Below are 13,953 nucleotides of genomic sequence, written 5' to 3' on the forward strand. Positions count from 1 at the left end.
AATAAATACCTGTGTAAAGCCAAATTTTTGGATCATTTAGACAAAAACAATTTATAATATTTTCTAGTATTATTACTCACATAAGTAATGTTAATAATAGGTTCCCAAAGAGATGGCTCAGTGGTTATGCCAGCATGTTGGTCTTGCAGAGACCCAGTTTCCATTCCCAGAACCCACATACTGACTCACAAGTGTCAATAACTACATTTCTAAGATGCACATGAAATAGTCATGCACTCAAGCAAAACACTAGTATACATAAAATACATAAATCTAAATTTAAAAATGAGCAGTAAATAGTAATCAGAAACGTTAGAGAGAAAGGAAACAAAATAAAAATTCCTTGAATGAACTAACCATGCAGAAAAAAGTACAATGAAATCTTTGACTCACTGAAGATGCTAATAGAACATGGAAAGGTGATTTATACAGATGGAAAGGGACATAATTTTGAAATTTACAGTATTTCTGGAAGTGGTTATATGATCAGTTCAAACATCAAGACATTTAACCTTCCTACAAGATACTTCAGAAATCATAAAGAGAAACCTAGAAGTCATATTGATACACAGATCCCCTAGGTATAGAGAAGCCTGAAGAAAATGATACATGTCTGAGATAATCCAGTGTAATTCCAGATGACACTGCAGAGCCAACCAATAGCATCATGGGAGAGGAAGACAAACAGCTCAATGAACTACAGCAGCAGATCCAGACCCTGCCCAATAGCAATGACCCTGTCAATGTCACCAAAGACTACAGAGGTCTGCTGCAGACTAGACAGTCTCCTCAAACAGAGGTATTGGGAAAAGTATCTATCCGCATATGAAAACATGAACTGGGTTCAAATCTCTCCACACATAATGAATTAAAGACTTTCATGTATGACCTGAAACACCGAATCCTGCAGAGTTAACACAAAGGGGGCAGCACCTGATACAACAGCAGGAACTGACAAATAATATTGTACACAATAAAAAACACTGAGGGAAAAAGTAATAACTAAAAGTATGAAGAGATGGGCTGCAGAGATGGCTAAGAGGCTAAGAGCACTGGCTGCTCTTGTAGAGGTTTAGAGTTCAACACCCAGCAACCACATGGTGGCTCACAACCATGTATAATAACATTTGATGCCCTCTTCTGCTATGTGCATACATAATAAAGAAATCTTTAAGAAATAATTTCTAGCCGGGTAGTGGTGGTGCATGCCTTTAATCCCAGCACTCAGGAAACAGAGATAGGCAGATCACTGTGAGTTCGAGGCAAGCATGGTCTAAAGTGTGAGTTTCAGGACTGTTAGGGATGTTTCATGGAAAGCCCATCTTGCCTGGCGGTGGTGGCACACGCCTTTAATCCCAGCACTTGGGAGGCAGAGGCAGGCGGATCTCTGTGAGTTTGAGGCCAGCCTGATCTACAAGAGCTAGCTCCAGGACAGGCTCCAGAGTTACATAGAGAAACCCTGTCTCAAAAAACAAAAAAGAAGAAGAAAAACCTGTTTTGACGCCCCCCCCAAAAACAATCATGAAGAGACAGCTTACACAGCAGATATATTTATTAGCTATCCATTTATACGATAATGAATAAAAAGTCAGAATCTATTTTAAAAAGCAAATGATAATACAATCAATAAATACATAAATGAATTTAATACACCATGCTCAACAGTAGCTGAAATAGCCAATATGAATATATTAAAACCTCTACATTGTAGGTCATAAGATAATGTAAATTTAATATACAGAGATGCCGATTCTCCCTTGTCAGTTTTTACAGCCAAGTTCCTGAACAATAGCAAATGCATTTTTTTCAGTAATTTCTTGAAATGTAAATGGATAATATACCCTAAGCAAATGGTGCAAACAGACTACATCATTTAAAAAAAAATAAGAACTGAATTTAAAACATATATTTTCTTTTTTAGGTTTTTCGTGACAGGTTTCTCTGTGTAGCTTTGGAGCCTGTCCTGGAGCTCATCCTGTGGACCAGGCCTACCTCTGCCTCCTGAGTGATGGAATTAAGGGCGTGCCCCATCACCCGGTTCAAGGCATAGATTTCCTACCAAAATTTTATCTACTACCTGGCTCAAAACATAGATTTCATAACAAAATTTTATTTCATATCTAATGATACAATATACTAAGAATTTTTTTTGGAAATAGCTGTAAAGACTACTGATGATCATAATTAAGATAGGGACAAAAAATAAAGACAAAAGTATCAAAATACAAAATAGAGAGTATTAGCAAACTATAATATGACTCTTTAGTTATAGACAGTCCTTGATCAACATGGTTCATATAACAAAACCTAGATGCAGATATGCACAACAGAAAACAGGATACAGAAAAACCTGTGAAAACTGGCACATTGCCATCTGTTCTATTAAAACACCAAGATGCCAAGAAATTCTTATCACAATACGGAAGTCAGATATTAGGATGAGTGATCAGAGAAACAGAACAACAGCCACTAACTTCTTACCTCTATGAACGAATACTCAGAGAGAATGGGGGACAAGATGCTGTCTCCACCCACCTATATTTCTTTCTTCGCCTCCCTAGTGCTGGGATTAAAGGCGTGCACCACCAAGGCCCGCCTGGCTCAGTTTCTCTTTAAGGCTGAACTCCCGTTCTTCCTGCTTCCTCCTAAGTGCTGGGATTAAATAAGTGTGCCTGGCTCCTATGGTTAACTAGCAGCTTTTGAACTCCAGGCAAGCTTCATTTGTCAGAACAAATATATACTTCACAATCCTATTGCATAGTTTATAGAAAGTAATCTTGAAAGTCCAGGAAACAGCAAAGAGCCAGGAAATACTACGAGGAACAAACTTAGAGGTGATCTCTATGGTATATGACATTTACAGCAGTGGACATCACCCGGAATTATGACTACAGACATTAGGAGATATCAGCGGGAAGACGGTAGATGCAGTAGAAGGAGTGTAATCTTCTATAAATATATACTTCCATGGTCTTTTTTTAATTTTTTAAGTTTATGGAGACAGAGTTTTTCTGTGTAGCTCTGGCTGACATAGAACTTGCTTTGTAGACCAGAGTGGCCTGAAACTCAGAGATCTGCCTGCCTCTGAGTGCAGGGGTTAAAGGTGTACACCACCAAGCCTGGCCAAAATAGCTCCATTTTTTTTTTAGCTGATTTTTTCAGTACAAGGTTTCTCCAGGACGCCTTTGCTGTCCTGGAACTCACTGAGATCCACCTGCCTCTGCCTGCTGAGTGCTGAGATTAAAAGGCCTGTGCCACCACTTACTTTCATTCTTATCAAAACTCAGTTGGCATTATTTTCAGGAATGGAGAAAAAACACTAAAAGGCAGAGAACGTGGCTAGACTACCAAGGCTCAAATTTTCTGAACACAACAAAGCATTTTCTTTCACCATTTTAAAATTTATTAAAATCATACATGAAAACCAATGAATATGATGACATGCTATGAAGGGAAAGACAGCAACACTCAATGTATAGTGAAATACAATTTTATTTGCCTGCTAGTGTCAATTCTCCCTCAGAACCTCTTCTCATACCTATAAGATAATCGTGAGGAGATTTTCCTCAGAGAAAGTCTCCCAAATTCTTTCTAGTGAAAGAGAATGTGACAAAACTGATCTCATGTCCCACTTCCACGTGAACCCCTTACCACTCTTTCACCAATGCCTCCACCATACCTGGATCCTCAGCTACTGTCTCCTTCCTCAGCTACTTCCCCTTGTTCTGCTGCAGAGGTGAGCAGGTCTGGGTGATCAGCATGCCCTGTAATTGAGAAAGAGATTGTTCAGAAAGAATCTGGATTCCTAAAACAGTACTGTGCTCAGTAGATGAAGGATGAAGAGAGGATTCTACAAATGGGTCCAAGTGTCCTGCAATGTCAGAATACTAGAAACATTTAGAAAGTATTTTCAGTTTTGCGTAACTTGAATGCCCCTTCCAGTCACAGCTTAGTCAGAACTCAATGGTAGAAATAAAACTGAATGATTGGGATGAGGTTCTGTGACGTTCTGAATTCATCACAGACCCAGGGTGATGGAAGCTTCACACCTCCCAAAGGGAAACACACAAAGAAGAAGGAACATTCCTTGAAATGTTTTTTCCCCTCTGAGGATTTCTCTTTATTCTGTGGGATGTGAGACTCATTCACACAAAGCTCACACGCTTGCAGATTGGTTTGTTCAGAAACCCCAAGGACCAAGGGAGACTGAAAGCTAACTATTCTCTACCAGAGAAACCAGATCCCTGTATTCTGTGGCATCCAGTCCCAGCACAAAGCCCTCTCAGCAGGCTTCAGGCATTGCTCCTCCGGCTGGGAGAAGTCCAGTTTCAACAATGGCTGTCAAAAGACCACAAAGTAAAAAACAAGGGTTTGAATGGTTGTGTAGGGGCACACCTTTAATCCTAGCTCTCAGCAGGCAGAGGTGGGTGGAATTCACTTAGTTCCAGTCCAACCTGTCCTACAGGGCGAATTTTTTTTTATTTATTTATTATGTATATAGTGTTCTGGGCACCAGATCTCATTATAGATGGGTGTGAGCCATCATGTGGTTGCTGGGAATTGAACTCAGGACCTCTGGAACAGCAGTCAGGTCTCAACCTCTGAGCCATCTCTCCAGCCCTACAGGGTGAATTTTTGGCCAGACACTGTGAGTTCAGTTCTCAAAGAAGCAAACACAAGAATCAAAACAAACAAACAAACAAAAAAGAAAAACCAAGTTTGGTTGGTCACATGTCCATGGGCAGAGTGCTTTTTCTAGAACCAAGGAGACAGAAGACTATTCTAGACGTTATTCTGATGTAGATGAGTGATTACAATTATTCAATACCATCCTTTCCTTCCTCCCTTTTTTTTCTTTTTTGATTTTTTTCAAGACAGGGTTTCTCTTTGTAGCCCTGGTTGTCCTGAAACTTGCTCTGCAGACCAGACTGGCATTGACCTCACCTGCCTCTCTAAGTGATGGGATTAAAGGCCTGTGCCACCACCACCCAGTTTAAAATGCCTTTGCTAACTGTGAGAATACTGACACCCTCAAACAGCATACTGTTTGTTTCCAGACTCCAAGATGCAACACTACCAACTCAGCGTAAAAAGATACATTTCATTTTCTTTCTTTCTTTCTTTCTTTTTCTATCTCCTTCTTTTGAGAGGGTCTCACCATGTAGCTATGCATGTCCTGGAACTCACTATGTACACCAGCTGGTCTCAAACTTACTGAGATTGGCCTGTCTCTGTCTCTTGAATGCTGGTATTCAAGGCCTGTGCCACCGTGTCTGGCAAAGACACTTCAGAATGCTGTGGTTACATCAGAGCACATAACATCAGATAAAAAATTAATGCTAAAAAAGTTTGCTTTTAAATGTTGGTGTTTACAACCATACCCGTGGAGCTTGAAAAAAAAATATTTTCAGAGTCTATCAAATCTGCAAGCATTTCTTTGAGGACTATTATCTTAAAGTTCTTCAGGGATGTGGGCTCCTCAGGTCCAGGAACTACGCTCCTGAATATGTAAATGGTTTAACAGGGAAATTAGCATGGATGAATGTGAGTTTCAAGAGTTTTGTGCTTTCCACCATAACAAAGCGAATCGAGTTTGCAAAATCAACCATTCTACTAGAGGTTTTTTCGTTTGTTTGTTTGTTTGTTTTTCAAGGCAGAGTTTCTGTGTAGCTTTGGAGACTGTCCTGGAACAAGCTCTTGTAGCCCAGGCTGGTCTCAAACTCACAGAGATCCGCTTGCCTCTACCTCCTCAGTGCTGGGATTAAAGGCATGCGCCACCACTGCCTGGCGCCAAACTATTCTTATAAGAATACTCTATCCGGGCGGTGGTGGAGAACACCTTTAATCCCAGCACTCAGGAGGCAGAGGCAAGCAGATCTCTGAGAATTCGAGGCCAGCCTGGTCTATAAGAGCTAGTTCCAGGCCAGGCTACAGAGAAACCTGTCTCGAACCTCTTTCCCCCCACCCCCCCCACCCCCAAATAGTTTGGCAACCAGAAGGATTGTCCAATTGATTTTACCTAAAATTTACCGACAAGGGAAGAAATTCACAGGACAACTTTAGAGTCAGTTTCCTTAAGTGCAAAGAAACTGTTGTCCGCCCCCCCCTCCCCCGTCCTATCCCTGCAGTGTCCCAGCCCCGCAGCGCCTCTGACCTGGGAGGTTCCAGGGCCGCCGGGCTGCGATTCCCGCCACTGCGGGGCTGACTGCTGACTTTCCCAGGCCGACCCGCGGCGACTGTGGCTCCGCGGAGTTTTCGCGTCCCCGCGACACCCAGGTCTACACACGCGACTCCTCACGGTGGACGTCCCGGAGCAACGACAGCGAATGGGTCCTCTGTGCCACTGACTTTAGCTCAGCAGTCCACTTCCTGGTACTAACCCACGAGGTTTCCCAGCTTCCGCTTTCGTCACTCCTCTAAACCTGCCCATGCGCCACTTCCCCTACATCCAGCCAATGAGTTACATTCTCTCATAAACTGCTTCCCTTCCAGTGTCTGTATCCCCCCGCCCCTCTCAAACGGTCCCTCCCACTCTGTCTCAGGCCGCCTTCCACACAGCTCCAGCTGTCAGGCTGCCCTGGACCCGCTCAGCACAGCCTCCCCACATGCTTGCTGCCAGCCTAGAGCAGATCTAGGTCTAGTAGGAGTCGGCTCTCCATATCTGACTCTCTTATCCGAAGTTTTGACCACTCTGTGTTGAAATTGTTCAGTCCAACGCCTCGTTATGGGATTTCAGTTCCTGGCCTATAAACGCATACAGAAAAAAAAAATCACCCCAAAACATAATGCTAGATTCCATAACCCAAACACAAACTATGATGAAATATTGTTCCCCCAAATTTCCATGGCTGTGTCCTCTAAGGAGACCAAAGCACATAAAATATGAGAAATAGAAAACACACACACACACACACACACACACACACACACCACAGAAGTATTCTCAATAAGGTCAAAGTACATAAAGAGGAAGCGAACTCCTGAAGTGAACGAGGACAGGAATGAAGTGATTGGAGGACAAGAAAACACAAGCAAATGACTTGTCCTCGAAAAATGAGGGTAATTCAGCCTATGCACGCCTTTAATCCCAACACTTGGGAGGCAGAGGCAGGAAGATCTCTCTGAGTTCAAGGCCAGCCTGCTCTACAAGAGGTAGTGAAACAAGAAGTGAAAAACCGCAATGAGCATAATCAATGAAAAGCTTCCACACCAGACTAGATCAAGAAGGAGACAGAAGATCGGGGCTTGTAGACAAGATAAGAGGATCTGTATCACTTAGTCTAGTAAGATGATAAATTAGAAAAAAAAATCAGATGCTCCATGCAAGTAGCACCGGTAAAATGTGAAAGTGAAATTCCAGCTGCATCTTCTACACTGATATAAAACATTATAAAACTTGATGCAGTAACTTTTCCCTTGGAGAGCATTCCTGGGAAGTTTGATAATCATTTCCTTCATGATGCAAATGCAGTGACACTAAGAGCCACCTTTATCCTGCTCTCAAAGTTCTCCACCCTTAACAGTCAAAAAGCTGGAATCCCATGATTAGCAACATCATCAACTTTGAGTGGGAAAGACATTTCAGGAACTCTGGATTTCCAAAGGAAATAGGTGACAATGTAAGCTGCTGGTCTAAACACTACTGGCAGACAACGCTTGACTTCATCCTCTGCTGTAGATTTTACCACTACTTAATGATCTTATTTTGTTAACTGACAAATGAATTTGTCTCCTGGGAATCATGTTACTGATGCTTTTGGATAAAAAAGATAACATTCCTTTTGAAAATGCAGTAGTGAATGCAGACTTGTGGCTATCCCAGATGCAGAAAATAAGTAAGGTGTATGAGCTCAGTCCTAAACAAGTCAGTTATACCTTCTCATTTATGGCTCTGGGAAAATGGAGGAGGAGAAAGAAAGGGAATAAGGGAGAGAGTAGGAAAGGCTAAGACATATCATTCTCTAAACTCCATACAGCTGTTGCAATAAGCAGCCCAAAGAAATTGTACTCAGCTACACTGGCTTCACACAAAATCAGTCCAGTCATAATCAGTCTAGGAAGTCTTATCTCTCAGATGTTGGCTACATAAATAGTCTTTGTGGGCTGGGTGGCAGTAGCGCAGGCCTTTAATCCCAGCACTCAGGAGGCAGAGGCGGGCGAATCCCTGTGAGTTCGAGGCCAGCCTGGTCTACAAGAGCTAGTTCCTGTAAGACTTTAAGACAATTCTGAAGCCATTTCTAACAATTCCAAACCCTCTCAGCCTCCATGCCTCAGTGCTTCCCCTCCTCCCCTGGGAACCAAGGACCTAACAGCTACACACGCACGTACTCAGTTCCTGAACAATTACCCATATACGTATGTTTAGACTCAGTCCCCTGGGAAACGGGGTCAAAATGACCTCTTACCTCATCTGATCTGACAATAGCTCTCCAGCCAATTATTGGTATTAGCCCTTTTCGAATAAGCCAATCATAATGGTCAAAGAATCCCTTCTCCTTTAAAAGTAGACTGTACCAGCTTTTTGAGGTCTCTCGGCTTCCCGAATGCTGAGGGACCCTGTCATAACAGAATTAATAAAATCCTCATGTTTTTGCATTGGCTGTGGTGTGTGAGGTGGTCTCTGGGGGTGACTCCTTCTTGGTGTTTGGACACTAGAGTCCAACATTCCAGTCCAACTAGGATGGTTATGCAGGGAAACCGTGTCTTGAAAAACCAAAAAGAAGGCTTTATGAAAATAATTCTTTAGTTGTGTATGTTCTCTTGAGCACCCCATGCTCCAACAAAAATCTTCAAACCCAGTTTCACACATGGCCCTTGCTGGTATCAGTGGTCCTCCATAGAAAATGAATGGATAGAACAGCAGCACTAGATTTGTTGGGAGTATGATTCTGGGTTGTAGGAAGGTAAAATGGTGGCATACTTATGTAAGTGAAACTGAAATAGAATTTTTTTAAATGACCAAATGACTGTAATTTCTTTCTCTTTCTTCCTTCCCTCTCTCCTCCTTCCTTGAAATCAGAGAAATCTGCCTGTCTATCCATCACAAGTGCTGTAATCAGCTGGGTGGTAGTGGCACATGCCTTTAATCCCAGCACTCGGGAGGCAGAGGCAGGAACAGGCAGGCAGATCTCTGTGAGTTGGAGGCCAGCCTGTTCTACAAGAGCTTGCTCCAAGACAAGCCCGAAAGCTACAGAGAAACCCTGTCTCGAAAAAAGCAACAAAAAAGTTCTGTAATCAAATATGTGTGCCTTCACAATTATTAGAAATTAGAGTCAAACTCTAATTTTGTTTTTAGTTGTTCTTTAACTAGTTTTGGTGTCAGGTAATACTAGCTTCATTCATAGTCCAGGCACCTCCGTTCCTTTTCTACATCAAGTAGATTCAGTTCTGGTTATTCTTTGAAGATCTGGGGAGAATTTTGTGGTGCTCAGTCTGCTACTGGATTTTTTTAGAGAGGGTCAAGGGAAGAAATTTATTACTTCTTCCATCTCAGAGCTGCTTATAGATTAAATTTAAATTGTTTATTTCTTTTTGGTTTGATTTTGTTATGTTGTAAATATCTGGAAATGCATTCATTTCTTTTAAGGTTTTCAATTTAGTTGAAAATGAGTATTTTAAGTCATTAGACATGAGATCTCTGCATACACTCACATCTACTAGGCAAAGTTAGCTTGGGTACTTGTCAAGATATGATTGGAATTACTTGGCACAAGTGAGAAGGAAACATAGAACACGCAAAAAAAACCATTTAGGGGTTTATTAGAGGGAGCATGTACAGGTCTTGGGAAGTCAGTGTGCAGACAGAGAGAGAGAGAGAGAGAGAGAGAGAGAGAGAGAGAGAGAGAGAGAGAGAGAGAGAGACTCCAGCTTTTAAAAGCTGCCTAGCACATGTGTACAGGGGGTTGAGATGATATGTCATGTGCTGATGATGGGGCTCATACATGCACACAAGGACTAAGCTGAGTCATATGTGGATGATGCAACCACACATGTATATGAATCACTTGGGGGCCCTTTAATATCCCTGGGGGCATTAGTCATATAGGTATTAAGAATTATATCAATAGTCATCTATGTTTGTCATACTTATAGTTAAACTAATCAGGTTCTTTAGATACATTGAGATTATATTCTGCATAGATAGATAATCTTCAACCACTTCAAATAGCTGTAGAAAATGGCATTTAAATAACTTAGGGTTCTGTTGAAGTGAGATACAATTGCTCCTGGCAGCACCTCTCGAGTCTTAGCAACAATGAAATTACCTGGTGTGAGTGAGAAGGAAACATGGAACATGCAACAAAACCACTTAGGAGTTTATTAGAGGGGCTGCTTACAAGCCTTGGGATCAGTGTGCAGAGAGAGAGAGGGAGGGAGGGAGATGGCACGTTCAGCTTTTAAAAGATGCCTAGCACATGCACACAGGGGGTTGGCATGATTATGTCACACACTGATAATGCAGATAACAGTCAACTCACACATGCACACAAGGATTTAGCTGAATCATACATGGATATAATCATGCACGCATGCATGTAAGCACACGGAGGGGGGCATCTCACCTGAGGGCCCGTCTGCATGTGCTCACCTTTAGAACCCAGAAGTGTAGACTTATCTGTGGCTGAATAATTTCAACAGGGTGTCTGTAGCTTTGGAATGTGTTCTGGAACTCTGTGGACAAGGTTGGCCTTGAACTTACAGAGATTATAGGCATGTGCCACCACTACCTGGCTCAATGATCATATTTATGGAAGAAAAAATAACACTTTCTGACATATAACTTAACATATAACATTTTTTTATATAGAATATTTAGCAAAAAAAAGTCCCATGAGTTGTGCTACGTATTACATGGAGAAGAAAGAGAAAACACTACTTTAATCAATATTATTTCTTCTACTTTTACCAATATTATTTAGGCAATGATCATTATTGCCTAAATTTTCTTTGGTTTAGATAATAAACAAGAGTTAAATGCTTCTGTCAAATACATCGACCACTGCAACTAATGACTTCAGAATTATTACCTTAACAGCAATAATGACATAATCTTGTATGTATATTCTTATTCATTTACCTTCCAGGAAAACTTAGCTACAGGATAATTAATGGTTGCTTTGGAAAGAATTTAGGTTTGAATTTCTGAACCTCACTGGTAATGGCCTTAATGTTATATTTCTTAGGCATCTATTTTTACCAAAGGTTTATTTATAAATGTTTATATGTATATAATATGGAGTTATAGATATGTTTATTTTTCAAGTTTGATGATATACCATCTGCTTGTATTTGTAATGGTTGTTCTGTTTCTTTAAGAGACAAGCCACGCCCACTCCCTCCCCCATGCCCTGAGGCAGGCTGATCTTCAGCTTCTGGCCTGAGCTCACTCTGCTTTCTGCCTTCCTTTTCAGAGAGGCAGCTTCACTTGTGCCTCTCTCCCCACTTCTCTGCTTCCACCCTTCTCTGTCTCTTTCTCCTCTTCTCTCTCTCTGTCCCCCTTCTCCCTTTCCCCTTCATAACCCCCTGAAAAAATATTCAACCTCACTCTGCATGCTGTGTCTATCCATGTCTCCGTCTCCTGCCTGCCTTCCATGTGTCTCCCTGCCTGGGATCAGCCACTACTCGGGGACCAGCAGTCATCTCTTCCTGGGACTGGCTGCCCCCAGGGTCCGCTGCCTGCTGCCACATGGCCCGCTACCACCATTTGGGACCTACAGCGTTTCTGCTGCCTACTGCTGCCGGGGATCTTGCAGCATTTTTAAAAAATCATAAAAGCAGGGATGATGAAAATTTTGAGAGGGTTTGGGTGAGGGTAGGACAGAGTGAAGACAAGCTCTCCTAGTAGCCCTAATAGAGATCAGGCCTTAGTCTTTGGTTCACTAAAATGGGACCGAGGTAGACAGTCCTCAGGAAAATCACAACTTCAGAGCAACCAATCAATAGACACTCCACAGCCTTTTGCTAGCTCAGCAGGTGCCCTCACAGTGCCCTGATAACTAAAGATAGCTTTCCCTACCCCAGCTGCTGGAAGGTCCCTAACCACTAGGCCCTCCCACCAATCAGGCCCCAGACTAATCTTTCCTCCACCAATCAGTCCCAGATTAATCCCTCTTCCCTGGAATTCCCTTAATTCCACTTAAAAGGAGCTTGTGACTTCCTTTGGGGGTCACCAAGTGCCATTCCAAGTTGGAATGAATAAGCCGCTCTTGTTGTATACTTGGCTCTGGGCTGCTCTGGGACCAGCAGCCATCTCTTCCTGGGACTGGCTGCTCCCAGGGACCGCTGTCTGCTACCACGTGATCCGCTCCCACCATTTGGGACCTACAACATTTCTACTGCCTACTGCCGCTGGGGATCTTGCAGCATTTAAAAAAAAAACATAAAAGTATTTACTTATGTTTTTGCATGCATGCACATATGTCTGTGCACTCCATGTACGCAGTACCTGCAAAGGCCATTAAATGGCAAAATTGAACCTGGGTGATTTTCTTTCTTTCTTTCTTCTTTCTTCTTTCTTTCTTTCTTTCTTTCTTTCTTTCTTTCTTTCTTTCTTTCTTCCTTTCTTTCTTTCTAAACATTTCTACTTCCTCCCCTCCTCCCAATACCCTCCCACTTCCCCCACTCCCTCTCCTCTTCCCTCTCCAGTCCTAAGAGCAGTCAGGGTTTCCTGCCCTGTGGGAAGTCCAAGGACCTCCCCCCTCCATCCAGGTCTATAAAGGTGAGCCTCCAAGCAAACTAGGCTCCCACAGTGTCAGTTCATGCAGTAGAATCAAAACCCAGTGCCTTTGTCCTTGGCTTCTCAGTCAGCCTTCATTGCCAGCCACATTCAGAGTATTCAGTTTGATCACATGCTCCATCACTCCCAGTCTAGCTGGCCTTGGTGAGCTCCCATTAGATCAGTCCCCTTGTATCAGTGGGTGGACGCACCCCTTTTGGTCCTGACTTCCTTGCTCATGTTCTCTCTCCTTCTGCTCCTCATTTGGACCTTGGGGTCTCAGTCCAGTGCTCCAATATGGGTCTCTGTCTCTATCTCCATCCATCGTCGGATGAAGGTTCCCTCTGATCCTGACTTCCTTGCTCACGTTCTCCCTCCTTCGGCTTCTCATTTGGACCTAGGGAGCTAAGTCCAGTGCTCCAATGTGGGTCTCTGTCTCTATCTCCATCCATCGCCAGATGAAGGTTCTATGATGATATGCAAAATATTCATCAGTATGGTTATGGGCCAAGGCCATTTCAGGCACCCTCTCCTCTGCTGCCCAGGGAACAATCTGGGGACCTCTCCTTGGTTCTGGGAACCCCTCTAGAATCAAGTCTCTTGCAAAACCTAAAATAGCTCCCTTAGTTGAGATATTTACTTCCCTGCTCCCATATCCATCCTTTCTCCCTCCCTCCCATCCCATTCCTCCAAGCTATCCCAAATCCTCCCCTTCTCCCTTCTCTCTAACCATCTCCCCTTACACCCACCCCCCACCCCTAGTGCACACAAGTTTGCCTGAACCTGGGTGATCTAAAAGAGCAAACAGAGCTTTCATCCACTGATCTTTTACACACTTCTGCTCAGTGTCAAATATAGCATATATCAGTAGAAATTGAAAAGTAACAAATGAATGAAATTTTAGCATCTTAACACATGCATGTGCATATACATTAAATTATTTATGATTTTAAGAATGGGTTTGGTTTTAGAAGAGAGTTAATACTTAGATAGAAGAAGTACTTATTTTAATTCTTTCCAATTCTTTCTCAATGGCACATTCAAAGTCAGATTAACACTTAGAGTTATACCTGCACATTATAGACTTGAGATTTCATTCCTTCTTCAACCTAACTCCAGCCATCTTTTCCTGAGAGGTTTATATTGAAACACCTTAGTACTGTAAGATTCATCTGTCAGGGACCAACTTCCAAAAAAAAAAGACCCTTGCCAGGGATTTAGAAAATATTAGTAATGAA

At 42.4% G+C, this 13,953-nt stretch overlaps 1 protein-coding gene across 1 annotated transcript in view; it reads right to left on the minus strand.

The window, feature by feature from the left end:
* LOC125411839 (uncharacterized) overlaps positions 1-6,381 on the minus strand; it is a 30,080-nt gene extending 23,699 nt beyond the window's left edge. Inside the window, exons 1-2 of the mRNA XM_087910351.1 lie at positions 6,155-6,381; positions 3,680-3,764 (exon numbers count right to left, since the gene is read on the minus strand). The gene's annotated coding sequence lies outside the window, so the exon portion shown is untranslated. The remainder of the gene's footprint in view (positions 1-3,679; positions 3,765-6,154) is intronic.
* Between the last annotated feature and the right edge of the window lie 7,572 nt (positions 6,382-13,953).

The sequence above is a fragment of the Myodes glareolus genome, chromosome 1 (assembly GCF_982192425.1).
Source record: "Myodes glareolus chromosome 1, mMyoGla1.1, whole genome shotgun sequence".
In the NCBI taxonomy this organism is placed as follows: domain Eukaryota; kingdom Metazoa; phylum Chordata; class Mammalia; order Rodentia; family Cricetidae; genus Myodes; species Myodes glareolus.